Source organism: Photinus pyralis, unplaced genomic scaffold (assembly GCF_008802855.1).
Source record: "Photinus pyralis isolate 1611_PpyrPB1 unplaced genomic scaffold, Ppyr1.3 Ppyr1.4_LG10, whole genome shotgun sequence".
Classification (NCBI taxonomy): domain Eukaryota; kingdom Metazoa; phylum Arthropoda; class Insecta; order Coleoptera; family Lampyridae; genus Photinus; species Photinus pyralis.
In genome coordinates, this window is record NW_022170250.1 from 8,104,257 (window position 1) to 8,117,165 (window position 12,909).

The window sequence follows — 12,909 nt, forward strand, 5'->3', positions numbered from 1 at the left end:
TTTTACACAAAAAAAACAATCACATTACTCGCTATAGTGGCGATACCATCAAACTAATTTGGTAACGCTAACGCGATTGTTTTTTGAAAATTACCTGGACGACCTCGTTTTAGCTCAACTATTAGGTAGGCATACTACGAGGTGCGTGTAGAAAGAGAGGCGACAAAGTGTCGTTTCGACACAGCTGATTTTTTTGCACGTGCCATGCACTAAGTAGTTTTAGATATTTGAATAGCATGAGCGAAAATTAAGCGTGACTAAGCAGAAAGGCGGATCAAAAGAAAGTTTGTTAAAACCTACAAGCCATATGCCGCCCAATTACTAACATATAGATCCGGATAACAATAAGGATTCGCATCAAACGTGGATGGAGAATAAAAAATGACAATGTAGAAAGTGAAATTGATGAAATGTTTAAGTATACGCGAGCAAAAGTAATTTTGAATATTGTAGAGTCATGATTGCATAGTTGTACTTGTAACGTTCGTTATGTCTTTACTATTTAGATCTTAGATAGGAAGATTTGCAACTTTAAGTACCGTTATTACATTTTTAACGATAGATAACCGTAGGCACGTACATCATTTCCAATAATAATAGAAAAATACCGTGCCGCTGTAAAAACAAATTGTTAGTACAGTACATCTGATTGAAACAATTGGCTCCAAGCTGGTTGTACAATTTTTTCAATTCGCTAAATCAACACCCAGTTTACTCGCCATTTTACTACCGTTAACTTCTTTTTTCACCGCCATGAAAAAGCCCCGACATCTTCCCATCCATTTATCAGATGACACGTTTCCAAATTTTGTCCAAAGTGTTTTGATGCCTCTGAAAGAGACGAAATTTCACTTTTGTGACAAAAGAGGACTGATGGTCGAACTTTCTCTTTGTCTCAAATAGGCCTTGAACCCCACCGAGACAAGAACTCCTACTTAGGCAAACTGTCCATAAAGGAAGGCAGAGTGCAGAAGGCTACTTGGTACAAATTGGGGAGTAAAGCCAAAAATGATCGAAAGCAATAATCACACCCATGGTCACCTACGCTGCGCTAGTCTAAGGAGTAACGAGGACATGTCCTACACCCGCAATGAGAAAGAGACAATGCCAAGCGCCCCACTGCATAGCCTAAGTTTGCCTGTAACGGGAGCCCTTTAATGGGATTTATTTAGTTCATTTTTTTAGGTCCGTCTGGAGATGAACTTCTTCAGGGTTGCGCGATTTTGGTATTGAATAGTATAAGATGTATGGATAGGATGTTTTTATTATAAGGCTCAAAAATGTTGCCGCTCTATCGTTGTTTATATCAATGGTTTCCGGATACAGAACTGGTAGATTAATTACGTGAGAAAATGCGGCAGCGCCAGTCAGTCGCGTCATAAAGACAAACTCAATGGGTTGTACGTGACCAAACGGCCGATTCAGATCCGCTTATTTTTCAGGGCATGTGAAGCGCTGAGTCAAAGGTTTTCGGTAACAGAGGATTCTGGCAAATTGCTTTTCTAAAAATTGGCTGGTCAAGAACATGAAATCTATTGGTAGAACAAATAAAGATGTCTCGATTAGCACCATTGTGAAGGCGTATTTGTAAAAGTGTGGATTAAGCCGAAAGAGGTAGTCCGGAGGGGAGGGGGGCATTACATCACGAGTTACGCCGTAGAAATGCTAAGTCATGACGGCGCTAAAATTCAAGCGTGGCCAGAACAGAAAAGCATATGCGCATCGCGCTTAATCAAATCAACCGGCTGTAAAATTCTACCAGGGTAGTTGCGCGTCAACAAGAGAAGATGAAAGTAATACACATGCCGCGCTATTTTATTTCAAACTATTCGAGTGTATGCTAATTAATTAAATAAATTAAATTCTTTTTTTTCAGTTTTAAGTACAAAGTGATTACAGGAAATAAATCGCAAATTAACGACAGCGGAAATCGCCGCATCAACTGATCAACATCAACGTGAATTTAACTTGTGGTTTCTAAAAATAGGAATGTGGACTATATTTATAAAGTATGACGACACCTGGCCGCACAATTCACACGTTTTGCTCACAGTTAATGAACTTTCATTGTCAAATTTGTGTCGAATGGGATGTCCCGTCGAGTCGAATGCACAGAAACTTTCGATATCCGAAAAATTATAAATTAAGGTAATAGTATTTGCATTTCCAATCCATTACCGTGCATTTAAGGGTAAAAAGGAATTAATGATTTTAATACAATATAATAGTGGAAAAGAAACTCTTAAAGAAGCGGTACTTTCATGTTTAAATTGTGTTTAAATTTTAATTTGAACCCACCTACAAGTGTTTATAACTTCTCTTTCACGTCAAATGCTAGTTTTTCAGTCAATGTAATTGAGTAGAGAAAGTATATACAGACACCAAAATGACCGTGTTTCGGTGTGGGTATACTCGGAATTTTACAGTCTTGTAATGACGTCATTTTTGTCTATCCTTGTTTAACTAATGTAAAATGACAATGACAAAAAATTTTGCCGAAATGTTGTTGTGAAATGTTGTTGTCGTGGCTAAATTTTACCTGAAATGCTTGTCAAGTGATTGTCAGTTTTGAAGTTTTGAAAACGCCAAAGCGTCAAAACATGCCGCCAAAAACCCTCATCGATTTAACGAACAAACACAGTTAATAATTCTAAATGTGTTGGCTTTCTTTCAAATTGAACAGGAACAAGTTCGGAATGGCATACCACTAGACATCAACAATGTTATACAGCGAACTGCACAAGCAACGAAAGTCAGCCCAACAACCATTTCAAATTTGAGAAAAAATGGTGTAAAATCCGACAAAGATTACGCATCTAATGTCTCTACCAAGCAAAAGATTAACAAGACGAAAATCACAGAATATTTGAAGAATAAAATTCGGGATACAATCTATTATATGTACTCCCAAAAGGAATATGTTACACTGGCAACTATTAGACAAAAATTTCTGGAGCAAAACGAATATTTTCAATTTTCCATTGATTCATTGAGAAAGTGGATCAAAAGTATGGGTTTTAAATGGAAGAAGTCCAATAACAGAAAATATCTTATGGATTTACCGGATATTGTCCACAAACGAATAAAATTCTTAAGGGGGTACATTGAAAACAAAAATTTGGGACATGAGGGTTATACTCCGGTTTTTATGGATGAAACCTGGATATTTAGTAAGGGATCATTTCGAAACAGCTGGCAAGATGATACTAAGCACACGGAATCAATTAAACCCAATGAAGGTAAAATAAGATATCATAATACCTTTTCAATATTATTAAAAGAGATATTCTTTAGGTCATCGATACATTATTGTCCACGCTGGGACGAACGATGGATTTATTGGTGGGGCAAGTTTGATTTTTAAAAGTGGAAAAAAAAAACAGGGGACTATCATGATAATATGAACAGGGGTAATTTTGAAAATTGGTTCAAGACTCAACTGGTGCCAAATCTTCCTGAAAAATCTTTAATTATTATGGACAACGCAAGCTACCATTCTGGCCTTTTAAAGAAAATTCCCACCAAATCATGGACAAAACAAAGAATGATAGAATGGTTAGGGGAAAAAAATATCGGCTATCCAGAAAAGGCAATGAAGGATCAAATATGGAGCATTGTCAGCGCAAACTGCCCCAAAGAGAAAAAGTACTACCTTGATGAATATGTTAAGCCTTTAGGACATAAAATTTTACGGTTACCGCCATACCACTGCCAATTTAATGCGATTGAAATGGTGTGGTCTCAGTGTAAACGAAAATACGATCAGTACATTGCAAATTTTAAGGGATCACCACAAGAGGTTTTGGCAACATGGGAAAGGGTTATCGGGGAGATTTCTAGGGATAATTGGGAGAAATACGTAAACCATACGGACAAAGTAATACAAGAGGCTTGGGGAGCAGTACAAGTTTGTGATGCTTCTGACATCCCACCTCTTGTTATCACTACAGACGCAGATGACGACCTTACTGACGACGAATACTTTGATTTTGACTCTGAAGATACGGACGAGGGCGACTAATTTTCTTCTAATACTGTGACCATTACAATCGCAATAAATTGGCATTGGTATATTTTTGTTTTACGATTTTGATTTTCCAACTATTCATCAAGGTAGTGCAATTTTTTCTTGTGTAGATGTGGTTTCGATAGTGGTTCTTTGAATTTTTATGTACTCCTCTGCTAATTATTTTTTGGGTCTTTTCGGGAGTATTGATTCCTAAATAATATTCTGTGATTTTCGTTTTGTTAATCTTTATTTATTTAAAAACAAAAATATGTTAATATTACTTATATGTTAGTTGAGCAAGTTATTAAAATAATTAGTGAGTAAATGACCTTTTTTGAAATACTAACATTTTATCCATCGCGGTTTCGCTCGCAAAAAATATGAACTATTCGCATTTTTTAACATGTTAAAAATTTATTTTCGATATCTTCAGTCGTTTAGGCTGTGCGTTGATATCTCAGTCAGTCAGTCAGTTAATTAGGACTTCTTCTTTTATTAAGACCTATAGATTTCTTGTGGAAATTGACCTAATTATTATCAAAAAATGCTAAAATATTATGTACACCACTGTATAGTAAAAGTCATACAGGTAATTAGACACCAGTAGTCAGTTACTTAGCAACAAATAAATTTAATAGGACATACGTTTTTTCCCACGAAAATGACGTCATTACAAGACTGTAATTCGGATATAGTGACGATTATAAGTGGATCGTTGCGACTAGAACACAGACTGGTAGCGATCAAAGTCGTCGCCGCGGGCCAACTTACTAAGTCAAGGTGTTAGCAACCGTGCTGAGGACTGTGTGTCACTGGAATGCCAGCCCTCTGATACCGGGCGACCTCCGAGCAAGCGTCTTTGCCCAGGTGAGACCGCATTTCCGTACTACCCGTGGGAATTGTATAGACGATTTCAAACCCTTTCTCGACTCGTCGTCAGGGGAGAACAAGCCGGGCCCTAAAAAGAGGTCTTGTAACGGGACCGGCGTATAGAAGGCGATGGCCGGCTCGAGGGTAAAACCTCGAGTCAAGCGTACCCTGCGCCAAAGTTTAAGGCAGTGGCTGGGCCGACGGCTCAGGGGGACAAGGGACCAAGCGTTTCAGATCGGAGAGAACCTCTCCAGGGTCTGGTTCAAAGCAGCTCAAGAAGAAGCCTGGAGTAACTACAGTTGCGGGTGCACCAGGAACTTATAGGCAAGTTGCTGCAGCAGGGCCTATGGTGACCGTATGCATTTGTTGACGAGATGGAGGGGGTCTTTCCCACGGCTGGCAGGGTTCCGATGTAATCCACAGGGTGCCATTGTGACCAAATGCGAAGGTTAATGGAGATGATCGTTGCTAGGGTACCAATGTGATGGCTTATAGTGGAACGCGCCAAATTTATAGAATTCTTTTCAACATTACCAATTGTACGTAACTTAACCTAGAGAGGTCGTTGCGCAAAACTAAACGTTCAAACTCGAAATCTATGTGTAAGATAACCCTTTACTTTCGTTCACCTATCGATTATGTAATTTTAATGTAAGGTCGTTAAGGTAAGCGTCGTCACTTGTCAATGTCCTTATGTAATTAGTGTGTTTATTCGTTAAGCGTTTCTCGACATAAACTACAACCAGCATACGTGGGTTTTATTTTCACGGTCGCGATCTTGAAGCGCCTCCAGGGACAAAATCTTGGTTTCAGGACGAGCTAAGGAGGACATTTTTCCGCAGGGAAGAGCCGAGTAGGGTCCTCCTCGCATGTGGCATCATATGAGGTACCCAAGCGTACGCGAGGGTCTCGCACGTCACATTTGTGACGAAAGCGAGTGCTCCGGCTGCGCCAGGAAAGGGAAGGGCTCCATCGCAGCAGCGGAACTCAGATCCGTTGCGACGGAGGGGGCTCAAAACCTAGCTAGTGACCTCCAAGGGGCGTCGGGGTTACTACTGATGCCCTTAGTAGTCGAGGAAGATGTCGACAGGTTAGGCAGAGGAGTCTCTTTATTATAAGAGGGATCCCAACTGAACCCTAAGACTTGCATTTATGTCGATAGACGAATCGAGTCTTATTTAATGGCCGATTTCTGTTTCAGCGATCTCGGCAAACAACTGATTTGAATGTTCTAAGCAGCCCCCACCTTCGTCACAGCGGGCTCCATTAACCTAGCCCCCCCACAATCAAATTTTCAATTTTTTATTTTGCGAAAGTTTAGTGCTAATTATGTGCTGGTTTGTGCCGCAAAGAAAAAGTTTTGTGCTATTACCGTTTATGGGGTATTAATTTTTTAAGATAGGGGGGCTAGGTTAATGATAGCCCCCCCCCACATTACATATTAAAATATTTTTTTATGCAATAGGTTTGTGCTAGTTATGTGCTCGATTGTGCCGTAAAAAAAAGTTTTGTGCTATTACCGTTAATGAGGTATTAATTTTTCAAGATAGGGGGGCTAGGTTAATGATAGCCCCCCCACATTACATATTGAAATATTTTTTTATACGATATGTTTGTGCTAGTTACGTGCTCGTTTGTGCCGCAAAGAAAAAGTTTTGTGCTACTACCGTTAATGAGATATTAATTTTTCAAGATAGGGGGGCTAGGTTAATGATAGCCTCCCCACATTAAATTTTCAATAATTTTTTATGCAGTAGGTTTGTGCTAGTTATGTGCTGGTTTGTGCCGTAAAGAAAAAGTTTTGTGCTGTTACCATTAATGAGATATTAATTTTTTAAGATGAAGGAGCTAAGTTAATGATATCTACCCTCAAATTAATATTAATATTATAACGTATTTTTTAGTAACAAAAAGAAGCTTTACATTTCACAGTGCCTGGGTGGATGGCTGGGCGGATAGATAAACTCTTGATCTAGACGTCTTATTTTCAATCAACGCTACTAGTGATTTGTTATGCGAAACATCGATAAACTTATAAGAACTTTTAGATTTTACTACCGGATGCAAACTTCAAAATATGGTGCGAACATAAGCATTTTATTAAACACAAAAATATTTATAAAAAGGATTAACATATACAGGGTGACAATTTGAAAACTTACCACCCCCCATATCTTAGTAAATAAACGAGATATTAAAAAAAATCAAAATCCGTTTCGGTAATTCGGAGGGGGAATCACAATGACATAGTTGGCGACGCACCCCCTCCAACCCCCTGCGCCCCAGCCACCCCAACTTTTAAATCTTAAATAGTAACTCCCCATGTGTGAAGTGTGATACGTCGTTGGAAAGCTCTGAAAAAATGCTTTCCAACCATACCAAATAGCATTACATTTAGGTTAGTAATTATCGTGCAAATCAAAAAATAGCACAAAACTTTTTCTTCGCGGCACAAACCAGCACATAATTAGCACTAAACTTTCGCAAAATAAAAAATTGAAAATTTGATTGTGGGGGGGCTAGGTTAATGGAGCCGTCACAGCGCGGAAGCACGTGATCATACGAGATGGAGGGTGTCTGATGAGCACGTTCCTTTCGAAATAAACCTGTCATCCCACTGCGAGCGCTGTAGGTTTCGGGATCCCCGATCCACTGACTGGGACTGCTATGTGGCGAAACTGTCAAAGCGGGTAGATGGGCTCGCCTTTGCTCTGTCGGAAATTAGGGCAGGTGAAAGAGGCTGTCGTATTAGTAAGCGACGCCGTAACCACGTCATATGAGGACACCTGTAAACTGAGAACCTTTCGAGGAACGAAGAGAACACCTTGGTGGAACTCAGACCTTGAAAAGGTTCGTAAGGTAGTTCGCAGGCTCTGTAACAGGACCATGCCAACTAAACTGCCTGCGAACTGGGAAAATCTCAAGATCGCTTAGTGCAGTGTCTAAACGAGAATCATGGAGTACCTTCTGTGGTAACATGGAGGGTCTCCAAACAAAACGCAGCGCAAAAAGTGGGGATACTGAGGATTCCATGCGGCAGATATACGGGTACCGCGGGGTGAGGCTCTTCCATGTCTCCTGGAAGCAAACTTTCCAGTCTCTGGGGACTACGTATCTTCGGACCCACCAAAAGGATCTTACTTGGATCGGTGCAAAGCCGAGCGACTGGAAAGTAGCTGCCCGTGTGGTTACCGAGGGATCTCTGAGATGGGCGGTCAACACGTTCAGCAGATTTAAGAGTGTAGGACCGGACGGGATATTACCGGCTCTTCTGCAGAAAGGCCTAGAACCGCTGCTCTTGCATTTGTTGCACTTCAGAGCCTCCCTGGTTTTAGGGTATACCCCCGAAAATTGTAGGAAGGTAAGAGTTGTGTACCTACCTAAGCCTGGCAACATGCAACTGAACTGAGACAGTCCAAGACCTTTGTAACAGGTCCCCTTGGCGAATCTGGATATTCTAAGCTTCTAAAACTGAATAGAAGCCAGATTAGGAAAATCACCGGTGTCCTTACAAGGCACTGGATGGTCAACTATCACCTGCGAGGCACCGGGGAGGGTGAAGCAACTTGGGCTAAACAAGGTCCTATCCTTTATTGGGAGGAAAGAGCTCTGAAGCTAGTTGCGAAAGAAACGGGGTAGGCACAATACGTCTTTGGTGTGCCTAAATGCTGCCTGATTGGGCTTTTCTATGAAAAGAATAAAATAATTGTTTTTTTTATTATTCAATATATGGAGTGAAATTTGAGATTTGCGATTATTGTTTTCATTGAGAACTGCTGGCCAGGGGTTGATTAGAAACAAGAAGTATTTGTAGGTAAACAGAACAAATTAATAATATTGAGCTATCCGACGGAAAAATTCTTTTTGTAGGAAAAATCCGCATTATTTAAGATTTAACAAATTTTACCCTGAAGAAAAAAGAGAAACGTAAGGCCCACATTCAAAAGTGGATCAACCCACTGGCTCAACGCAAAAAGATGGTAAAGAGGTAGGAATCAGTGTCCCAAATTGCCGTATCTCTGAATCCGTGGAACCAACATCTTTCAAGCTAAGGTCTATGAAATGAGTAGGAAGGGAGGAACAACTGACATCCGAGTAACCGCCTTTACGTGCGAATCGAAACTGGTCTGGAAGTCAAAAAACCACGTTACACTTGTTCGGATGCAAGAGCACAAAGATGTTTTGACTGGAGTAACCTTCCAGAGTGTCATTTTTATATTTACCATTCGGAAAGGTAGAGGACAATAAAATCCATAGATTTCTTAATACATTCTGTGTTTGGTGATAGTTTTTGCGTATTCGTATTTCGTACGGTGCAGTAGTATAATAAAGCTACAAGTGAAAGAATTTAAAGTGGAATTTAAATGATCAAAGTCAACATATAGGTACTTATCACCGATTTGTTTGGCGAAATGGCTAAATGCACTGCCAAAATACCCCAAAACCCAAATTTCAAGGGTTACAACACGATTCTGGTTCACTGTCTTCCTAAGAGAATTCAAACTATTCATTATCAGTGCATCAAAATAGCTACCTATGTAAAACTATTTTTATTATTATTGCAATATGTGATAGAATGTAAAATAATAATTTAGAAGGTAGACACGAGAATAAATTAGCATACTTTTGTCCTGCAGACTGGATGCAATGAAGCGGGAAATTATTTAAATAATCATAACGTTTCCTTAAGAGAATGCAATAATTTTACCATTGAACGGTTAACGTGTTTATCTGAAAAGATGATTATTGTTACCTGCAAAAGTGACACACAGGTTCATGAGCACAATTCTCGGTCAGGGCCAATAGAAGTTCATTGTCTCTATGGGCGATCGACTTGCATCGTGCTATCGGAAATTCTCTTGCAGTTTTGTTCGATCCTCTGCCGATATTAAATAAATCATCGTCGAATGTAGATCCGTTCCGATTTCGAACTCGTAGATTTTTTTGACTTTTATTAACAGGTTGCCTCCTCGTCGCATCCCCCTCTTCCGCCGCCGCGCTACCGGCGTTGTCGTCGTCAATGAAAGAACAGTTAACGAGATTCAGCCAGAGCAGATACTTTCGAGTGAATTGAACCACTTCGACAGAAAATCGGAGGAGCTATTTGTCGCGTCGCTTTTCGGCACGGTCTTCATGACGAGAGTCTGGGCGGCCATGGTTTTCGCATCTCCGCTGGCAATAAAAGTTCCGTTCGGTATCAGTCTGTTACGTCCGTCACACTAATTAAATCCGGAATCTTAATAGTCTTGTAACGTACGGCCGTAGTAAATTAACATAACACCTGCAGCTCGAATTGAGGGCCATCAGCCATAGGTAACCCACTGACCGAACGGTCTGCACGTTCAAAAAAGTTCATCTTAAACAATATTCGCAACTTACAAACAAATCTATTTCAACCAAGAATGAACGAGCGTATTAGCTTTCTTCTCGATGATTGAAAGGTATACGGGTTTCACTACATTTTCTAACACACAGTTTAAAAAAAAAGCTTCCGGAAGGCGATTTTAACCAAAGGAAATAATTAACTGATATATTTTAATAATACTGTAGAGATACGAGGAAAAATACTATTTTGGAACTACTAATTGACTCTTATTCCAAAACATGTAATCTCCCTATCGCTTTGTTAAATACGAAAAAATGATTCCAATCTCTGGCTAAATTTTGTGCAGGTATAGTAGAAAAGTGATGTTTTGCTATGATTAATAGGTTTTACAATGCGTAATGCAGGGAATCAAAAGAAACAAGTATAAATTGTGCACAACTCTTGTGCAGACAAAGCGCATTTTTTTTAATCGAAATAGTTTTTTTTTTACATCACCAATGAATATATTTCTTGCAGACGTCGCAATCGCCTTTGTGAGTACCCTCTTCCGACAATCAGTTCTTGCGGTATAAGGGAATGTACCCGATCACGATAAGAGGTCGACGAGGAGGGCTATGGTTGGTAGAAATTAATCCCTTTCGTTGAGACCTTTCATTAGAGTACCATGAAGGATCAAACTAGTTGCACTCCCCCCTCCCCCACTAGCCCGTACTTTGAATAAGAGGACAGAAAGAAGGGCAGTAGTTGGTAGAAAACGGTTCGTTTGAAGACTTTTTTTTTTTTCATTACATTACATGAAGGATAAAACTAGTTCTACTCCCCTGTGCGGTGATTAAAGCGATCGCCTAGCGATATCGACTCGGCGACCGATAGTATTGTAGCGAATATTCCAGAAATTTCGATAGGAACCGGGACGCCAAGAAAGATTACTAATCGCCGATAAAGAACGGCGGATATGACGCAATCTTTCTAGGAAATATGACGTGTTTTATTCTCGAGACTACTCGACTTTGCTATATAAGCAAAGCGAATTGCGTTGCAGCACAGTTCCAATTTCAACGCCGAAGTAATAAATAGTTCGCGTCCTGAAACTTTCAAGCCTACTTTCCGTCAGGAAATTTTAATTTCCATGACAGAGACAGATCAGATTACATTTCCTGCCGCTTGTCACTTTACCGGCCCCATCGTTACTTTACCGGCCGCATCTGTGACATTACTAAACGTCTATAATGGACTCCTGTCATCACTGACAGATTGACATTAATCAAAAGTTTTATATACAAATTGAATTTTATATTAAAATACGATTTTGGATAAAATTTAATACAAAACTCGTCAGTAAACTGACATTACTTGACTGGGGAATTGCCCCAGAGGGGCCTCGCACTTCACTCTTATCTCGCCAGTAGTGTGTCATTTTCCGGACTTGTAAATAACTATTACGTTACAGTAAGTATCATGGCAGTGCGACCAAGAAAATATTTTGAAATGACAATTTCCTGATCTCAGTTGAATGAGTATAAAGACTTTTTGGCTATAACAATAGCAACTTCAGTTTCCTCCAAGTGATTGTTTTCGAGAGCTGCGTTAGTGCTACGAAAGCAAAGAAACAGACTCAGAGGTCGTTCAAAATGAACGAAAGATGGTCGGATCGGGCAACTGGTACAATTATCTGCGGATAGACGAATTCAATTTAAATTAAACCACTGTCGGCTTCAACGACACTGAAATTACCCGACGGACTGTGCTCACACACCTTCTTCGATCGGAAGGCAGGAAAACGGACGAAAATCCAAGTCAAGTTGCTATTTTACACGACGTGCAAGTACGTCCGATTCTACCCATATACTCCCGATTTCTTTGTCCAATCGTGCCAACTGACTTACATATGCAAATCGGATGAAACAATAAGAAGACTATATAGGGCTCTTAAAACGTGAACTTGCGTGTTAAAATGTAGGGACATCTGGTAGGTTGCGATAAGAGGTTTTATTATCGGACGAAATTTGATTGGCGCACGTGTCTTGTCGCTATTAAGAGATGACGAAGATGCAGATGTTGCGATGTGCGCGTTAGTTAGGTGTAAGTGGGAACGCGTCTTTCGAAGCTGGCGTTGTGAAGTGTAGTTGTAATTGGTAGCGTTTCATAAAATCCCGAGGAAGTAGCGGGAGGAAGTGGTGTTCCTTTAAATACTGGGAATCAACGTAAAAACGAGGCGAGTGTTTTTGTGTCTTTGATAAGTGGGCCGGAATATCACAAACCTTTTACGACCAGATTATTTCGATTATTAACGAAAAAACTGCAAGTAATTGAACTTTTTTAAATTTTTATTTACGACCGCTTGCTGCGGGGTATTATGTGCAAACAAGCTTTGTAAGCTTTTCTTTCTTGCAGGGATTTTGTTTTCATTGTTTCATTTCTTTCGGAATAAATGTTTGTTTGCCATTGTCAATCAATTAATTGTGTGTATTCCAATACTTTGTGCGACCCTGATAGAGTTTTCATGTCAATTTTTTTCCTATTCCAAGATTTATTCCCGGTGTTGATCAAAATGTGTGTAATAAATTCTTTGGAATTTTCGGAAGTTGATTGAGACTACCGAGTCTCTCAAATTGAGAAGTTTTAAGTCAATATTAGGATATGCCGGATGTACACCAGGAGAGATTATAAAAAATTCTAACTTTCAATTTTAATTTGATTTGAG

General features: G+C 39.7%; 1 protein-coding gene across 3 annotated transcripts in view; it reads right to left on the reverse strand.

Moving 5' to 3' along the window:
* Positions 1–12,909, reverse strand: part of LOC116160997 (FH1/FH2 domain-containing protein 3) — a gene marked incomplete at its 5' end in the record, with an annotated part of 61,777 nt that overhangs the window by 20,067 nt on the left and 28,801 nt on the right.